The following is a 19,923-nucleotide window of genomic DNA, read 5'->3' on the forward strand; positions in this document are numbered from 1 at the left end:
TTTAAACGACTTGTTTTTCCCCTTCCCCTCCACAAATTATATCGACATCAAATACAGTAAAAGCAGGGGTTATACTGTGGGGGAGGGACATAAAAACAACATAGAAATAATCTTATAAATGCGTTTGAAACAAAAGCATGAAAGAAAAAAACATTTAAATACATATCTTAGGTTTCATTTTCCTAAGATTCCATGATTATCTGAACTTTTATAGTAATTTTTAAATTCTATCTATGTATCTATCTATCTATCTGTCTGTCTGTCTGTCTGTCTATCTAATTATCTAGCTATCTATGTATCATCTATCACTTGTTTCTGCAGAGACCCTTAGCTATAATAACTTTGAATATCACAGGATCTCTTGAGATTTAAATGAATTTGATGTATCTTAATCCATTTATATTTATTGATGTGCTTATTTTGTAGTCTTTGCACACTTCACGTCCTTTACTTGCTCCTGAATCCCCATGACACAATGTTAGTACTTTTTTACTTCTTGAGCTGGTCCGAGGGCGTGAACTCAGGGCCTGAGCATTGTCCTTGAGCATTTTTGCTCAAGGCTAGCACTCTACCACTTGAGCCACAGCACCATTTCTTGTTTTTTGGTGATGTTAATTGGAGGTAAATGTGACATGGATTTTTCTGGTGTGTGTGTGTGTGAGTGTGTGTGTGTGTGTGTGTGTGTGTGTGTGTGTGTGTGTGTGTGTGTGTGTGTGTGTGTGTGTGTGTGTGTGTGTGTATGTAATGGATATTTTCTGTCTGGGTGGGCTAGCTTATAACCATGATCCTTGGATCTCAACTTGATGAGTAGTAAGGGTTACAGACATGAGCTACTTCAGTCAGGTTTGATGTCAGTAATCTTTGATAACTTCTTTGCTATTTGGCAAGAAAATATCTTCCAGGTTTAGTTTTTATGTTTCCTTCTCGTCACCAGACTTAAGGGGAAAATAAAAATACTGATTTTTTTTTTAGGTTAGAATGTGAACTTGAGTTTCTTCATTATTATTAACTACAGGACTTCAAAAAGCACTGGTTCTGGATCCCAGTCTGTACTACACAGGAACATATCTACCTTGGGCCATATCCACCTTCACTAGCAATATTTAAGGAGCTGGTTTAAGCCACTTGACCAACCTTAAGTGTTATAATTTTTATTGTAATACATTGTAGTGCAACTCTACTCTCTGCAAGAGATAAACTCAGTACATAGATTCTGTCCTATAAATGCCACTTTGACAAATGACATTACTTTTCTTTTTATGTTTATGTTTATTTTATATTTTATTTTTAGTGTATTTTTAGTATGTTAAAGTAGTTGTGTTAAGGAATTGCCGTTCAACAAAGCAATATATGAGTACAATGCATCTTGATTAATATTATCCATTTCATCATTTCCCCCATCCCTCCCAATTTCACCCCTTTCTCAGTTTTGTAAGATAAACATTGAATTTTATGACTGCATTCTTCCCTGTTCTTCATTTGTCTAGCTCCCTTTCTTTGATCCTTTTCACTTTTGAATACTCGTTTCCTGTTGTTTATTTTGTTGGACTGTGAGTCAGCCTTTCTTAGCAATTACACTCTGAGTTCATTCCTGATTCTACCAGATTTTGGCTGATACATTTGTGTATATTTGCATAACATTGAAGATGTTTACTTATATTTATAAATGAATTCTAGCTTTCATATATGAGAGAAAACATACATCTTTGACTCCCTGAGCCTGATTTCTTTTAGTATGATATTTTCTAGGTCTTTCCATTTTTTTGCAAATGATACAATATTATTCTTTCTAAAGGATAAGTAAAATTTAGTTATATAAATTTCTTTACCCATTCATCTATTGAGGGCCACCTGGGCTGATTCCATACCTTGGCTGTGGTGAACAGTGCTGCAATAAACATGGTTGTGCAAGTGACTTTACTGTATCCTAGTTTGTAATCTTTAAGAATAGAATTGCTGGATTTTACTGTAGTTCTTTGAGGATCTTCCATATTGTTTTCCAGTGTAGTTGAAAAAGTTTACACTCTTACTAACATTGTACTAGAGTTACTATTCACTCACATCCATACTAGAATCTGTTATTATCTGTATTATTGATGATGTCCAACTACTAATAACAGGCTGGTCTATGGGTCTTCATCTTCCTGCCTCTACCTCCAGAGTTGGGATTTCAGGTGAGTGCCATCATGCCCAAATTGTTTCCTATTTTAGAACTGTCAGGTTTCTTTTTTCTTCTTTTTTTTATTGTGAAAATATTGTACAGAAGGGTTACAATTAATGAGTACATTTCTTATCAAGCATTGTAGCCTCCTCCTTTGTTTCCCCTTCCCAGCCCTTCCCATCCTCCTCCCGCCCCCGCAATCCTCCCCACGCTGCCCCCCCACCAAAGTTGTAAAGTTCGTTTTCGACATAACGACTTGTACATCTCATTGTTGCAATGGGTCCACCTGTATCCCTATTTAAATGATTTGTTTTTCCCCTTCCCCTCCACTAATTATACCAACAGCAAATACAGTGAAAGCAGGGATTATACTGTGGGGGACGGACATACAAAGCAACAAAGAAATAATCTTATGAATGTGTTAGTAACAATCACATGAAAGAAAAAAATTTGAATACATATCTTAGGGTTCATTTTCCTAACATCACCTTATCTGACCTTTTCTGCTTGACTCATACATATACTAGATATTGGAAATAAGGTAAACCATGGAACCTATGTTTCTTTGGGCTTGGCTTACTTCACTTAATATAATTTTTTCCAAGTCTTTCCATTTCCTAACAAATTGGGCAATGTCATTCTTTCTGATGGAGGCATAGAATTCCATTGTGTATATATACACCGCATTTTCTTGATCTATTCATCTACTGAGAGGCATCTGGGTTTGTTCCATATGTCAGCTATGGTAAATAATGCTGCAATAAACATAGTCGTGCTGGTAGCTTTAGTGTGGTCTTGTTTGTAAATATTTGGGTAAATGCCCAAAAGTGGGATTGCTGGGTCATAGGGGAGCTCTATGTGGAGTCTTTTGAGGAACCTCCATACTGCTTTCCAAAGTGGTTGAACAAGTTTACACCCCCACCAAAAATGTAGTAAGGTTCCCTTCTGTCCACATCCCCTCCAGCCTCTGTTGTTATTAGAGTAGATCTGTCAGGTTTCTCTGCACATGTATTTTCCCATAATCAGTGATAGGTATCATCATTAGTTTTGCTGGTCTTGGGCTTTAACGTAGGACCTGGGTGCTTTCCCTGAGATTATTTTACTTGAGGCTAGCACTACATCATTTGGACCCATAGCTGTTGGGAGCCGACAGTAAAACTCCAAGGTCATCTTGACCCTTGTGCTCACTTGAAGGCACATACAAGGACCTGGCTTTCATGAATAACACCAGGTGTCCGGGTTTGCCTTGCTATGTCTGTAGAATTTTCTTTACTTTCTATCAGTTGACCTTGTCTTGTTTCTTTCTGCACCCTTGTTTTTATTAAAGACTTTTCTTGCTTTTCTGCACTATGGTGACCTTAGGTTACCTCTTGACTTCTAATAGTATAAATAAGGAGAGTTAAAAATAAACGGGGCTGCAGTCTTGAGCTGCAGACCTCCCAACCCCATCCTTTGTCTTATGTCTTTATTTTTCCGTCCTCGCCCCCTAAATCAGGAGTTCCTTTCGTTGCCGGCTAGTTCCGGCACATAGCACCAATTCCGGTAGTTAATTGGAAATTAAAATCTCACAGGCTTTCCTGCTCATGCTGGCTTTGAACCATGATCCTCAGATATCAGCCCCTTGAGTAGCCAGGATTACAGGTGTGAGCCACCAGTGCCTGCCTGATATCATCATTTTTAAATGTATGCTTCTCAAAAGTATGATAAAGTGCTAACCTAGTATCTCAGACTATGTCCTTCTTTGGAAGTAGTATTACTTAAAATTAACATGAGAGTAGAGTGGTACATTTATCAGAAATGATCAGCATCCTTAAAAGGAAAGAGACAAATAAAGTGATACATGCAGAGAGAAGATACTAGAAGAAGATATCAGAGTGGTAAAGTGCAAGACAAGGAATGTGAAAAGTTCATGGCCACCACAAAAGCTAGAAATAAGCAGGAGGAGCAAAGTTCTGCTGACACCTTTGACTTCAGCCTTCTAATCTCCAAAACTGTGAGAGTGTTCATTTTTCTGTGTGTGTGCTGCAAGCTGCTCACTTTGTTATCCTTTGTTACAGTGACATTCAACACCAAATATAACCATCTTTACCAGTGATGTACTCTATGAACCAGTTTAATTATATAATAATAGAGGATTTTTTTTTGGTCATGAGTCTTGAACTCTGGGCTTGGATGCTGTCCTTGAGCTTTTCAGCTCAAGGCTAGTGCTCTATCAGTTGAACCACAGCACCACTTTGGTTCTCTGGTGGTTAATTGGAGATAAGAGTATCACAGACTTTCCTGTCTGGACTGGTTTTGAACCATGAATCTCAGATCTCAGCCTCCTGAGTAGCTAGGATTACAGACGTAGCTAGGATTACAGACAAGAGCCACCAGCACCTGGCTAATAGAGGATTTTTAAAAGGTAAATTTAATGTAGATTTCTTTTTGATTTTGTTGTTGCTTTTCAAATTGGAAAATAGTTTTTTGTTTTTGTTTTTTTTGGTCAGTCGTGGGGCTTAAAATCTGGGCCTGGGTGCTGTCCCTCAGCTCTTCAGCTCAAGGTGAGCGCTCTACCACTTGAGCTACAGCACCTTTTCCAGTTTTCTGGTGGTTATTGGAGATAGGAGTCTCACGGTCTTTCCTGCCTGGGCTGGCTTGAATCGGTACATACATTTCAATTGTTTGCAAAGTTGGGCATTTTCAGTTGTTGCAAAGTCTTTTTTGGTCTAGATTATTTCTCTTTGCCTCTGTCTTTTTGTCTTTGCAGTGAAATTTTAATAACTTGCAATGCTGTATATTTAGTGGAGTATTACATACAGTTCAGTTTATTGTGCTTACTTGTGACAAAATATAAACCCATTTTACTCATGTTGATGTTGTTGAGATGCATTTTTATTTTACTCCAGCATATTTATAATCTTGTGTCTCTAGCGGTCAGTGTGGCTTAAAGAAATTTTGTTCTGCTTCATTTCAGACTACATTGAATTAACATTTAGTTCAAAGCACCTTAATCACTGTGATGATAAAAATAATGGCCAAGGGAACAGAAGTCAATTAAAATGACAACTTCTACAAACATTATCTTATACAATGATATTGATTTTGGTACATAGAAATTTTGACTGAGCCCATGGACTTTAATATTCTTGGAAATATTTGAAGTATTTTTCCCTTTATCATGGAAATTGTTACCACTTTTGTTTAAAAAATACATGAATTATTCTTCTAGTTTCCTTTTAGAAATAGATTTGTGCCTCTATTCAATGCTATTCAGATAGACACCTCTGACAAGCCATATTATTTCTTCATGAAGTTGATTTGATGCAATTATATGTATGTTTCCATATTTATGTTGTGTTTAAAGAAGAGGCATTATGAAATTCTTGGGATGTATAGACTTGTCATGGTTTAACTAGGATGCTATTGAAAAGTCTATCATAGCTCTGTCACAACTATCTGCTTTAATATCCACCACACTTTTAAGACTTCTTTAGCTCTCTAATTTCTTCTTCTTCATCTCTTTCTGTCTTGATTTATTGGGATAATATAAAGGTGAATTGCTGATAAAATTGTAGATTTGGTTAGAATTCTTAGATGACTTCATTTATTAAATACTCTTCAATGAACACATGGTAATGGTAGGAAGAGAGGAAAGAAGACAAGTTTATATTATTTTAGGGATGGGCATCAGCAAAGTGAACAAGTGCTCCCAGGGGCCACAGCATGAACAATTTCGCATTTATTTATTCTCTTGTAAACTATAATCAAATATATGTTAGTAATTACATTAATATATAACAATGTAATATATAATATGGAATAATTACATTTGTTAGAGATTGTATTTATTTGATTGTATATGTTGTAGAATCCATTGCTGCATATTGTAGAAACAGTAAAGAAGGGCTGACTAGAGCATCAACATGCTGAAGGCAATAGAAAGCAATATCAACTACTTGCTACAGCAACATATACTGTATACTAAGATCAAAATGATGCAGAGATTAGCATGTCTCCTGTATAAGGATGACAAACAAATTGCTAAAGCATTTCATATTTTAAAATATTGCAAGTGTATATCTATATGGCAAGGAAAGGAATAATAAAATGTGTAGAGCCAAACTCTCTATTTCTAGAAGTCTGGGACCACTTAGAATATGAAGAAATGCCTATATATACTTTAATAGCTCCTAAGAGATTATTGTTTGTCTCCTTAGTCCATATGTAAGGAACTCATTTAGTGTGCAGAGCAGTTTTGTAGTTGTAGGAGATATTGTGAGATATTTAACAGAGTCCAGTTCAGAGTTTGATGCAGCATATCAGGAAGGTTCTAGAAAATACTAGAAATATGCAGAGGAGGAAGGAGCTGGAGTGATAGGAAAATAGTTAAAGGAAAGCTATTTTTCAGATCCAGTATCCTTTGAGTTCACACCTTACTTTGATTTTTATGTGTAGCCATGTAAAAGAGTTCTAGCCATGTAATATTGTCAGTCCCATGATATGTGCTATTTTCAGGCCTCATCTACAAAACTCTCCTAATCATTATCCTTTCTCTTCTTGCACTAGTGACACTGGAAGCCAAATATCAAAGTTAAGCAGAATCCGTGGCAGAATCTGTATTCCTACATCAAGAGAAGAGCTGCTTGACTATCATGAATACCTAATTTGGACTTTAGGAGAGAAGAAACAAACTTTTGTCAAGCCACTGATTTTTTAGTTTTGTTCTTCAAATCACTGTTATTATCATTATTATCTTTTTATTAATTTTGGTTTATTAGTCAAAACAATAGACCTTTCTAAAATAAAACTCAGTATACCATGTTAACTGTCATGAGAAGATGAAAAGAAAAAACGTCCCCACCCTCACTTCCCCACCTTATCCAAGCTGATGTCATAGTTGAGAATAGAATTGTAGTTACTAGAAGTTGGGGAGAATAAGGAGAATGTGACCATAGAGGAAGGCTCAACAGTAAGTACCAACTTACAGTTAGGATCAAGAAATTCTGATGTGCCATTATGGAGATAGGTGATTTAGATGATGAGAATTTATTGGTTATTCCCTGAAACTAGAAGAAAATAGTCTGAAAATTTTCAGCAGAATAAAATGTTTGTTTTTCTGCCACAGAAGCATATGTTTAAGTAATAGAGAACAAGAGTCTGGAAAGTAGGGTGCAGCAAAATATAGACAGTAAAGACGTCCTGGAGTCAGAATATAATACAACTGGTTAAACTATAATATTGAGCAAAAGGATCAAAAAGTTAGTTGTCTCAGTTTATAGAGCCTGAAGTAAACCTACTGAAGTGTAAAGGTAAGGAGAGTGGTAATATGTCTTAGGATAAGAAAGATTTGTTATTGTTTCTGCATTGGTGGAAGTGACAATGGATGGGGTGGGAAAATTGTGGTTGAGGTCAGAGTGGAGGCAGAGATTTCTTTCCAGGAGAGGCTAGTTGAACACGTGAGCTGGTGGTGCTGGTGATAAAGGAATAGGCTGAAAAAAATGAGCCACGGGAATGTTGATGACTGTGGGAGCACTGAGGAAAGGGAGAAGCTGGAGATAACTTTTAGGTCTATACTTTAGAGCAGTGAGTGTTCCTTTGCCACATGAGTTTGAGGCATACAGAAAAGGAAAGAAATTACCATAGTATCTAATATGTTCTACAAAGATAAAAAGAACAGTTAACATCAAACTACAGCAGCATTCCTCATGTTCACAAATCCATTTTGTCTTCCTAGGTACATAAACTATATTTTCAATCCTTTCTTGGAGCAAGGTAAAATAATATGGTTAAATTCTAGACAACAGCACATAGTTGTAAATGGTATATGCAATTTCCAGCTCAATCCATAAAATCCTGTATTTTATTCCCCAGCATCTGTTCTGTGGCAACCTTGGAAACTACATATTCCAAATGTTAAACTGCAATATGGAAGAATCCTGTCTCTGTAAGTCACCATTTAGATGAATGAGAGCTTTCCTGAATAGCTATGCAACCAACTGAACTATGACTTAAAGTACAAATTAATATTTATTGTTTTAACCATAATGAACATAGTGTGTATTTAACCAGAATAGCCAATGACACAAATACTTTGTTATTAAGCAACTTTAAGTTTAATGTAGCATCTGTTTAATGGATGGGCTAGCCCTAAAATCAAACTTCATTCATACTCTGGTGGAATAACCCGTGATATCACAGGTTATTGTTCCAATAGGATTTTAGAACCTTTTCCTGTTTATTCTCCTATTTTTCAATCTTAGTTGGTAAATTCTGGTGGTTAGATTTTAAAATAGAAAACTTGATGGTGTATTTTGTCTATTACTTTCTTATTTGAAAAAAATCCTTTAACTGGTAAAAGAGGCTTAAAGTATAGATCTTATTTTACAATATCTTGTCTGATATACTGCTTGGTGTGTTAACAAATATAGTTTAGAGCCTCTCTTATTTTTTGTTTATTTGACAGCCAGTAAGATTTCTGGTACTGTTACATTTATGACTTCATAAATTGGAAATGTGGTCAGAAAGAGAAAACCATTATCACTTAGGAACTCATTCTGCAACAAGATTTTTACCCAAGATTTCATTGGAATTATGGTCTATATGTAGAATCTACCTTGATGGTTTAATGTTGAAATCTGAAGTGAAAGAATTAACTCTGAATGTACTTTTGAAACCTCATTATTTTCATCATAGATTGAGTAATAACAGGCAACATTCTGATTATAGAAACTAGGTAGAAATGATCTCTGTAAACTAAATTGCTAACCTTAGTTTATTTCACTTAGTGTATCCATTGAATGAAATTTTGGTGTGCTGGAAAGTGGCAGTTAAGATACAGCTTAAACATTTTCCCAATATGAATCTGTATTACATTTGTGATTTTTGTGCTAGTGGATATTGAACCTGGTATCTTAAGCATGGTAGATAAGCACTGTCATTAAGCTATATCTCTAATCCTATATATATATATATATATATATATATATATATATATATATATATAAAATCCTTTATATATATATATATATATATATATACACAAAGATATATGAACATTTAAAACAGAAGCAACACAGAAGTGTATAGAAGTGAAGTGCATCTCAAAACCTATCAATAATAAAGAACTGTTAAAATTCTGAAGTAGATTTTTATGCCTTCTTTATTTCCATACACAAAATAGTCCTCAGACATATATACAAACACACACATAAATAGAATCAAAATACAGATGTTTGTAATTTACAATTTTACTCACAAGCCTGAAATGTGGTTGTCTCATGTCTGTAAAGAAGAATCACTTTAAAAACACTATGAAATAATCTTTTATAGAAAATACAATAATATAACTAGTGTGGAACACTGAGGTTTCTAGTTTTTCACCATTGTGAGAAATACTGCCATTAACTAATGTGTATATATTTGGGTTTTTGTGAGTAGTGTAAATTGCTATGGTGAATTTGCTTGGAGGGAGGAAAACACATTTAATATTTCTAAATTTAATAGTATTGGAAAGAGTGTATCTATTATGACCAATGCATAGGAAAGGCAGTAGAGAGGATAATGCCTACTATTATAGAAACTGAAATAAAGAAGTCCATGAATGAATTTGTGCTGTTTCTAAAAGCTATTCTGACTCCTGTATTCCAATGTTAGAGTCTGTATTCCAATGTTAGTCTCTGTATTCCAATGTTAGACAAGATTTCCTGATACACAGGAAATGAAACTAATATGTAAATGTAGTATAGGTAGAAAGACTAGAAAAGATTTTTGTTGGAGTAAGACAACTGCATAACTTGTTTGCATTCAGTCCTCTTCTCTTACTCTGAGATGATCTTGTGGAATCTGAGATTACACTTGAGGTACTATAGGATTTGTGAGGTTCTCCATGAGTTCCTCACATATTCTATCTGATTGCTTCACTGTTGTTTTATTTCCATGTGAAGAAGCTAGTAGCCTTTACTGTATTCATTTCCTTCTCTTCTTTCTTCTGCCTGTGTTAGCTGAAAAATACTCTGAAATGTTGAATGAGAAGTTGGAGTAGAGTTAGAGTTGAGAAACTAGGTTTGAGAGTCTCTATTATAGCAGCATTGACAACAAGAAAAACAAATTAGAGAACTAAGGGATCATCGCTGGTTTGTCTTTTGCTTTCTGAAGGTCTGATGTAAAACACATCTGCATTGTGTAATGTGTTTTTTAGATCCAGGCTCTTTCTTTTGTGGTTTCCAGGGTTGTACTCTAAAATGCCTCAGCTTAGAAGAGAGACTCATTTTCTACTGATTATAATTTGTTCTGCTTTCAGTCCATGTTCACATGATATTAGCCTTATTACATGGAGACAAGAAAAGTGAGTCAGCACACAGTAAGTATAACTGTATGTAGAAATCAGGCCTGGAGTCACTTCACATCTCTACGGCTAACTGCTGTGTCAACTTGACAAGATTGTCAATAATTTAGTATCTTAGTTTTCTTGTTTATAAAATAAGGATAAGAATATGACTTTTCAGGCCTGGGAAGGTGGCTCAGTGGTAGAGCGCTTGCCTTGCATGCTTGAGGCCTTGGGCTCAATTCCTCAGCACCACATAAGCAAAAAGAAAAAGGCTTGAAGTGGAGCTGTGGCTCAAGTGGTAGAGCGCTAGCCTTGACCTGAAGAGCTAAGGGACAGCGTCCAGGCCCAGAGTTCAGGCCCATGACCGGACCCCCCCCCAAAAAAAAAAGAATATGTCTTTTCAGCAAAAGATTATTTCATAGTTTTTCAAAGTTATTCTTATTTACTGACATGAAACAACAACTGCATTTCAGGTTGCTGAATAAGTGACTATATGTAAAGGCACATAGCACATTCTTTTTTTGGGGGGATGGGGGGTGTTCTGATTGTGGGGCCTGAACTTGGGGCCTGGATTGCTGTCCCTCAGCTCTTCAGCTCAAGGCTAGTGCTCTACCATTTGAGCCACAGCACCACTTCCAGCTTTTTTCTTTTTGCTTATGTGGTGCTTAGGAGTCGAATCCAGCGCCTCATGCATGGAAGGCAAGCGCTCTACCACTGAGCCACCGTCCCAGCCCCCATAGCATATTCTTAAGAAGTGAACCCAGGCTCTGGGGGCTCACATGTATAAGCTTAGCTGCTCAAGAGGGGTTTGGAGTAGGAAAATCAGTGAGATTCTTACCTTCAACTAATCAGAAAAATGTTGGAAGTGAAGGTATGGTCAACTGAGAACTTGAGAATTCCAAGCCATGAGTTGAAACTCAGTTCTAGCACAGGAAAAAAAGAGATAGATTCTAGTATTAGTGGTAGTTGCACTGGGAATAGAATCATCAATCATGGCTATTGACATGAAAAATACAGAGAATACCTTTAATTGGTACAAAGAATGTGTATAGGAATTTGAGAGAATCAGCTTACTTTCAGTAAAGTTGAAAAAGTAACAATTCATGAAGAAAAATGCATTTGAGTAGGGTCCTAAAAAATGTGTTCCTTTTCCACTAAATCTGTGAAGAAAAATGCAATTTGCAGAATAGGGTGCCAGAGGGAACAAGGATATTGCTGAAGAAATTTGGTGAAATTTGACCTGAAATGCAGTGCCAATTAAGACAAATAGCAAGCTGATAAAAGTTATAAATGAGGGCTAGGGACTTGGCTCAGTATTGAGTGCTTGTTTAGCAATTACAAGAAGTTAATTCCAGCATCATGCACAGAAATCTTAAAATTGAGTAGTCTATGATTTATAAATAAATGACTGTGGTTCTTGTTTTGCTGTATGGGGAATGTGCTGTTCAGATGGGAGAGAACCTTGCCCAGGCCAGTGAGGAGCTGTTCAAAATTTGACCTCCTCTATCCTGAACAGGGAAGTGAAGAAGCTTTGAAGGGGGAGTTTATAGTTTCCTGACACTTTGAAGCACATGGATAGATTTATTTCTACTTCCTCTAAGGGAGAACTTCTCCTAACTCATTTTTCAGGACATAAGGAGTTAGAAATTACCCTGCTTATGGAACCAGACTTATTCTCACTTTTTATTTATTTCAGAGCCCAGTTTCTGACATTTGTATTTGCTCTTTATTTGAGGGCTTGTGAAATCTTATCTCTTTGGTTTGCTTGACTTAATCGCCCATTTTAGAACATGGATCTGCTTTTTCCCCCTGATTTTGAGGCTTCCTATGGAAGTTGACTCCTGCCTCATGGAACCTCTAGTCAAACAAAGCCCTGGATTCTCTTTTTAGCTTGATCCCAGGAGAACCTCAAGCGATGGAACTGTGGGATAATCTTTAAATGGGACAGACCAACTGTATCCAAATTTGTGTTTGTCAGCGAATGCTTGAATGACCTCATCTAGAACACTCAGTGTCTGTATATCTCAGACTGTCTTATTTGAAAATTGATTATAATAATCATAGTACCAGCCTCATGAGGTTATTGTTAGGATTTAATTGAGTAAAACTATGTCTAGAAAATCATTTCTTAATAATGTTAATGTGTTAGAATTTATTATCTATTGTAAGGGGTTCCTGTGGGTACAAGAAGATCAACATTAATTTGACCTAGGGGAGCAAAGAAGACCTCTAAAGAGATAATGATCTTTGAACATAAATTTGATCAACAGATCATTTCCTAAGGGATGCAATGAAGGGAAGGCAATCCAAGAAGAGAGAAAGCTGATGAAATGGTTCAGGTATGAAAAATTTAAGAAGTGTATTATGTGTGGAGCTCTGGATAAATTGTGGAAATGGGGTGAGGATGGAGAAGTTAGGGCAAATGATGTAGCTGAAGAGGGTGGGACAAAGGGAAACTGGGAAGGATTTTCAGGTTAAACCAGTGATTTGTAGTTTAGTTCTGGAGAAGCAGGATGCTAGTGACATTATTTAGGTAGGGAAATAACCATGATGAGGTTTGTAAGGTTCCCCTGGTTACAGTGTGAAAGATCGATTGCATTGAGCTTGAATGTTGGCAGGGAGTCACATTTAAGGAGTTATTTCATTTACTCATGGAGATAAATTAATGTGAGTTCTGTACAGTGGGTCATTAATATCACCTATGCTTTCTTTCCTTTGTTGTGGTGATAATTGCAATTCTCATACATTGCTTTTGTTCCACGTAGTCATTAGTCATTAGTTGACTTGAAAACCTTTATGCAAGCAAAGGATTTTAAAGTGTTGAAATGTATTTGACATGGTACTGAAGCTTTAATTGTGGCTATGATTCAAATCACCCCAGAATTAAGTCCATCCTTTGCTTTACTTGTCCCACCATTAGTAGTATCTCCGGGTGAGTGACCTCTTGGCATTTTTCTGCATGTGTTGGTTGGATTTAGACAGATTTCATTAAACATTTCGTTTTACTTGGCTTGCTTCAGGGTAAAGTCCAAAAGAACTCTCGATATTTGTTCCTTCCCCCCCTCTTCAGCTAACCTATGATTATTTTCTCAAATGGATCCTTTCACACATAGAGTCATTTAAAGAATTTTACCATCTTTTGATTCTATCAGTCTATCAAAAACTTTGTACAAGCTCTAAACAAGTCTGGAATTTGAAGTTACATGTCCTGTCAAAACATTTTTTTTATTTATAAACTCATTTTTCTTTGCTGTGTACTTCTGAAAAAATAGCATTAGCTCTCTATGGTTTTAGAAATTCCTTTTCTTTCAGAACAGCTAGGAAAAAACTACAAATAATAAAACAAAATAATCTGTAACAGACTGTTTTTTTTTTAATAAAAGGGGGGGGGAACCTCATTTCAGAGAGGTAAGGTTGGTCAAGCATTTTAGGTAATGAGAAAGGGAATTTTTCTTAGCCAAACAGAAATGAGGGTTTTAGTGCTTTTAAGGGACTTCCAGAAAGTATTGGTGACTCCTCTTCGTTTTGATGTCTTTTCTGAGTCTCTCTGAATATGTTAGAAAGATCCAAGTAATTAAAGATCTTCAGTGTCTCAGATGATAAGGATTATCACTAAACTTTCTTTTTCCCACCTATATTGCCAACTTCTTTTAGAAAAGAAATAGTATGTGCATCTAACCTTTAGAGGGTCTTAAAGGAATAGGAGGGATTTCTTCACAAATCTGGACAAATTTAAAATACGAAATACAAAGCTCTATGGAATATTACTGGGATAAATGTATAACTAAAGAAAAGAAGTAAAAATTTCCCCACGTTTCTGTAGGTCAGTGAAATGTTAATAAATGTTGAGGGTAGCCTGTGGAAAGTTAATATGGTTAGGTGAGTTAAGGAATGTTCTACCCATCTTAAACAGAAAGCTAATGAGGATTATAGACAAAGAGGATTATAGATACCCAAAAGGAATAGATTTTCTGCTTATTTGACCACACAATGTTTTTCATGGGGTAGGTCAGAGGACCAGAACTCCTCATTTGGAGCACTAAGAAAATGTTTGGGTACATAAAACTAACATGTTTTAACATTAGAAGTTAAGAGTTTTCAGGCATAAATTCTAGTTGAAATCAAATACAGTGGGATACTACAAAGCCATTGAAATTCAGGTTATTTTTAAGACATAAAAAATGAATATTCTTGGGCTGGGAAGGTGGCTCAGTGGTAGAGCACTTGCCTTGCATGCATGAGGCCCTGGGTTCGATTCCTCAGCACTACATAAGCAAAAAGAAAAAAGACAGAAGTGGCGCTGTGGCTCAAGTGGTAGAGTGCTAGCTTTGAGCTGAAGAGCTGAGGGACCGTGCCCAGGCCTAGAGTTCAGGCCCCATGACCGGATTCCCCCCACCAAAAAAAATGAATAATCTTGGGGGACTTACTGGCTCTGAATTGCTGTGGATGGCTTTAGGATATATTGTACTCTGACTCTTCCCATCACACTTTAACTAGACCTTACTTGCTTGGCACAGAGCATGAAGACTTTATGCTGGTTGTTGAGTATTTATCAACGACTTCTAGAATCTTACCAAAAATCATATGTGTCTTCTGAAATTGAACATGACATTGTAATCATTAATATGATTTACATGATGAAGTTAATAATAGAACTAATTTTATTTCTATATATGTTGACATACTCTGCTAATTCATAGATTAATTCCAAAGAAGGTGTACATAGTTTTGTTAGATTAACAATATGTGACTAAATTTAGAATTTCAAAGGCTAATAGAGTCTTAATATTAAGATCCATAGCAGTTGAAAGCTACTTATTATTGTATTTTTAAAAATAGTATTTTTAGACATATATAATGGACTTTTAGAAAAGGCAAAAACCACAGAAAACCAATGTTTTCTAAAACACACACACACACACACACACACACACACACACACACACGAATGTTTTACCTATTTATGCAAATCTAACTCCGTAAGTTTAAATAGTGACTTACTTATATTTTTAATGCTGGATTACGGAATTTGAATTTCAAGAAATTTGAACAGGATGAAATGACTAAATTTTGTAGAGGTAAATGTTATATTCTCTATTTAGAACTGTTAACTATCTCACTCACTGTGGAGCAGAATAATTTTACTTAGCACCAAGTATCAAAAATATCCTGGGCTTACCCATACAGTAAATGTGCACTCAAGTTACAAAAATGAGTCTAATAGGTGAAAGGGATGGCATCAGGTTCAACCCAACAATAGCTTTTAGTGAAGAAGTATAAGGTTGTCTCAGAATATTCAGAGGAATGAAATCAAGATAGGAAGAAATTTCCTATTGTGCTATAGGAAACGAAGCTAAAATTTTATGTTTTCTGAAACTCTAGGAAAACAAAGTTATAAAACACGATATATGCTTCAAATGGCAAGATTCAATCAGTAGATAGAAGCTCTCAGGGAATGGATTATATAGCTCTTTCAAAATAGTCTGACACTAGAACATTGAGGAAGTAATTAGGTTGGCAAAAGATTAGAGATTTCCCTGATATTATTGCTTCCATAGTGTGTAGTTCAATTTTAGGAAAATGTATTGAACATCTATAACATCTCTTCTAAATTTATGATTATAGGCTCGTAAACGTAGAATTAGGTGCATTAACTAATAGTTTTAATTAGGTGACAATCAAAGGACAAGGGAAAATTTTGGAAGGAACTTGGAAATAGTACTGAGGAGAAATGAAACAAAATATTATTAAAATGAGTTTTAAGAGTTTTCTTGAGCATAGTCTGACCTTGCTGTGGAATTTTCTTGAGAGCTATTTGCCTACTTTATGGATATCCACCAATGTGCAGCCATGGGTAAGGTTTTGAGGATAGATGTGTTTGAAATGGGATACATGAAGAAAAGTCTAACTACAGGACTATTAACACCATCTCTTATTTGTATACGCATCCTATGTGCCTTCTATATGTAACACCTAGGATATTATAGTAGTGAAATAATTCAGTGAGACTGTAAGAATTTCTTGTATGCCAGAAAAGTTCTACACTGAAATTGGCTTTGTCTTCTAGAGTAGTGTAGACAATAGTTTTCACTCATAATTTCTTTTGGGGGGGAGGAGAGGGTCCGGTCATGGGACCTGAACTCTGGGCCTGGACGCTGTCCCTCAACTCTTCAGCTCAAGGCTACTGCTCTACCACTTGAGCCACAGTGCCACTTCCGGCTTTTTTCTTTTTGCTTATGTGGTGCTGAGGAATCGAACACAGGGCCTCATGAATGCAAGGCAAGTGCTCTACCACTGAGCCACCTTCCCAGCCCCTTCACTCATAATTTCTTTGAGGTTGATTTTAATTCGTTTCATTAATCCGTCATTCTAAAAGGAAGGATTTTCTTTCTTCAATTGAGATATGTCACAGTGCTCTAATTTACTTGGTTTTTTATTAACTTGTGAAGAAAGAGGGCAAACAAATGTTTCAATATTAGTTTCAATAGTTAAACATTATTAAACTGGTTGCATTAATTTACATTCATTAATAGCAAATGCTTTTATTGCAAGCCATGCATTTTCTAATTAGGAATCTGAGGTTAATATGTTACTTAGGACTTAGGTAGGGATTTTAAATTTTATTAACTGCTTAATTCATCCTATTCTCTGGCTACAGTTGCCTTTCAAAGGTTTAGAACCAGAAGCTGTGACTGTTTTCTATGGAGGGACACTAGTCACTCACCTACTTAGAACGTCGAATAGAACTGTTTTCTATTGTGGTTGGAACAGTGTTGGCCTTTGATGCTGACATTACTGTGACCTTTGGAAATCATGTTAAGTGAGGTAAGGCAAGAACAAAAAAGCAAATGCTGCATAATCTCACTCGTGGTAGGACTTAAATGTTCAGAAATTGAGAATAGAACAGTGATTTTATAAGAAATAGAAGTTAGGAATGGGAATGGAGAGATGGAAAAATATTGCTCCGTATGTAGAGAGTTATAATTCAGTAGAAGTAACTTGTAGTGTTCATGGTAGACTGACTACGGAAATATATACATGTTTCCAAAAGAGCAATGAGAGGAGTTTGATTGCTTTAACAGAAAGAAAGTATAACTATTTGAGGATATAGGGTTACTCTCATTGTTGGCATACAGAAAAGCCACGGAATTTTGAGGGTTAATTTATATACCTTTCCATTTTGCCAAAGTTTCAGATCAGCTCGAATAACTTGAGGGTGGAGTCTAGGGGATTATTTAAATACAAGATCATGTCATCTACTAAGAGGAAGAGTTTTTCTATTTAGATCCCCTTAAAGTTTGCATCTTGTTTTATTGTTCTAGCTAGGTATTCTAATATTATACTGAAGAGGAATGGAGAGAGTGGACAATCTGTCTCCTTCCTGAAATTTGAGGAAATGGCTTTACTTTTGCCATTAAGTATAATACTAGTTATAGTATAAGTTATAATGTAAGTTTGTCATACACAGCTTTTCTTATATTGAGGAATGTTCATTCCATGGATTCCTAGTTTCTGCAGAGCTTTCTTAATAAAGTGGTGTTGGATCTTGTCAAATCTTTTTTCTGCATCTATTGAGATTACTATGTAATTCTTATCCTTGCTCCTGTTGATGTGATGTATTACATTTATTGTTTTGTGTATATTGAACCAACTTTGCATCCATGGAATGAATCCTGTTTGATCATAGTGTATGATTTTTTTGATGAATTGTTGAAGTTGATTGGCCAGGATTTTGTAGTTTTGCATTAATGGTCATCTGAGAAATGGGTCTTGAGTTCTGTTTCTTTGATGATTCCCTGTCTGTTTTGAGGATGAGGGTTGTGCAGGCTTCCTAGAATGAGATTAGTAGTGAACTTTCATTTGCATTGAAGAGTTGGAGTAGTATCAATTGAGTTCTGCTTCAAAGGCCTTGTAGAATTCAGCTGTGAATGCATCTAGTCCTGGACTTTTCTCTTACTCTCCAGTTTTGAATTTATTTATTTTTAACATCCTGCAGCATGGAGAGCTGCTGCTGCCATGCCGCAGAGGGTGGGGCCACCTCTGGCTCTGTTTACTCTGTGAAGAAAGTTGCCCTGCCTTGGATGGTCCTTCCCCCATCTGGAAAGGTCAACTTTCCCCAGTATGGAGCTGAGTGCCAGTGGTTGGGTTGCTTTGCACTGTTGAATGGCTCAGCAGTGTCTAATTCTAAGGCCTGAGGTATCTACTGGCTGCCCTGGCTCCGTCTTTGCCAATATGAAAGATGACATTCTTCTGGGATGATAGGGGAAGAGCTACCTTCCAAACTCTGTTTTGTGAGAAGGAATGGGAATGCCTTTTTGGGTACTTACCTTCCCTTGGTTTTTCAGGCTATCTGTGATCTGCGTCCATCTGTGGTCAGCAGGATGAAGATTTTTGCTCCTGGTAAATTCAGACTGGTAGTGAATAGAAGCTGCTTGCACTCTGTTTCTGTCACCTTTTCCTCAGGCTCGGTCTACTGTTATGTTGGCAGCCACAGCCACTGCCACCTCGGTCACTGGTGTATGCTCAAATCTGCCTCCTTAAACAGGCTGCCTGAAATTTTCCTCTCTGGCCAAACTCTCTGTACTATGATGGCTCACTTGGGTGACTCTGAGCCTTGGATTTTTCACTGGAACACTAAAACTGGTTTCTTCATGATATCTCAGTTAGCTCCTAGGTGCGCCTCTGCAATCTTTGAAGTCCAAATTTTTTTTTAATTTTTTTATTGTGAAAATACTGTACAGAGGGGTTACAATTACATGGGTAAGATAGTGAGTACATTTCTTATCAATCATTGTAGCCTCCTCCTTTGTTTACCTTTCCCATCCATACCCATCCTCTCTCTCCCCCCAATTCTCCCCCCCCCCAAGTTGTAAAGTTCGTTTTCTACATGACGACTTGTACTTCTCATTGTTGCAACAGGTCCACCTGTATCCTTATTTAAACAACTTGTTTTTCCCCTTCCCCTCCACAAACTATACGGACATCAAATACAGTGAAAGCAGGGTTTATACTGTGGGGGAGGGACATACAAAGCAACAAAGAAATAATCTTATATATGCATTAGAAACAAATGGATGAAAGAAAAAAACATTAAAATACATATCTAAGGGTTCATTTTCCTCACATCATATTATCTGACCTTTTCTGCTTCACTCATACATATACTAGATATTACAAATAAGGGAAACCATGGGACCTATGTTTTTTTGGGCTTGGCTTACTTCACTTAATATAAGTTTTTTCCAAGTCTTTCCATTTCCTAACAAATGGGGCAATGCCATTCTTTCCGATGGAGGCATAGAATTCCATTGTGTATATATACCACATTTTCTTGATCCATTCCTCTGCTGAGGGGCATCTGGGTTGGTTCCATATCTTAGCTATGGTAAATAATGTTGCAATAAACATAGTTGTGCTGGTAGCTTTAGTGTGGTCTTGTTTGTGAGCATTTGGG

General features: G+C 36.4%; 2 long non-coding RNA genes and 1 pseudogene across 16 annotated transcripts in view; 2 read left to right on the forward strand and 1 right to left on the reverse strand.

Annotated features, from left to right (window-relative positions):
• The first annotated feature begins 6,106 nt into the window (after positions 1 to 6,106).
• On the forward strand, positions 6,107 to 6,204 carry LOC138833412 (U6 spliceosomal RNA; annotated as a pseudogene).
• A 3,199-nt stretch (positions 6,205 to 9,403) lies between these two features.
• Positions 9,404 to 19,048, reverse strand: LOC138833411 (uncharacterized). Its single transcript, XR_011373896.1, has 3 exons — positions 18,797 to 19,048; positions 11,308 to 11,392; positions 9,404 to 10,155 (listed from the first exon to the last, which is right to left on the reverse strand). It is a non-coding gene; the product is annotated as an uncharacterized lncRNA (long non-coding RNA).
• The window catches only part of LOC138833409 (uncharacterized), a 44,423-nt gene continuing 41,620 nt past the window's right edge, over positions 17,121 to 19,923 (forward strand). For 14 of the 15 annotated variants that reach the window (XR_011373892.1, XR_011373895.1, XR_011373886.1 and 11 more), the window contains exon 1: positions 17,121 to 17,294. This is a non-coding gene — a long non-coding RNA (uncharacterized lncRNA). Of the gene's footprint in view, positions 17,295 to 18,814; positions 18,870 to 19,923 lie in introns of all 15 variants that reach the window. The other variant, XR_011373885.1, reaches the window with a different exon arrangement.

Source organism: Dipodomys merriami, unplaced genomic scaffold (assembly GCF_024711535.1).
Source record: "Dipodomys merriami isolate MVZ:Mamm:240054 unplaced genomic scaffold, mDipMer1.0.p SCAF_2067, whole genome shotgun sequence".
NCBI classification, from domain to species: domain Eukaryota; kingdom Metazoa; phylum Chordata; class Mammalia; order Rodentia; family Heteromyidae; genus Dipodomys; species Dipodomys merriami.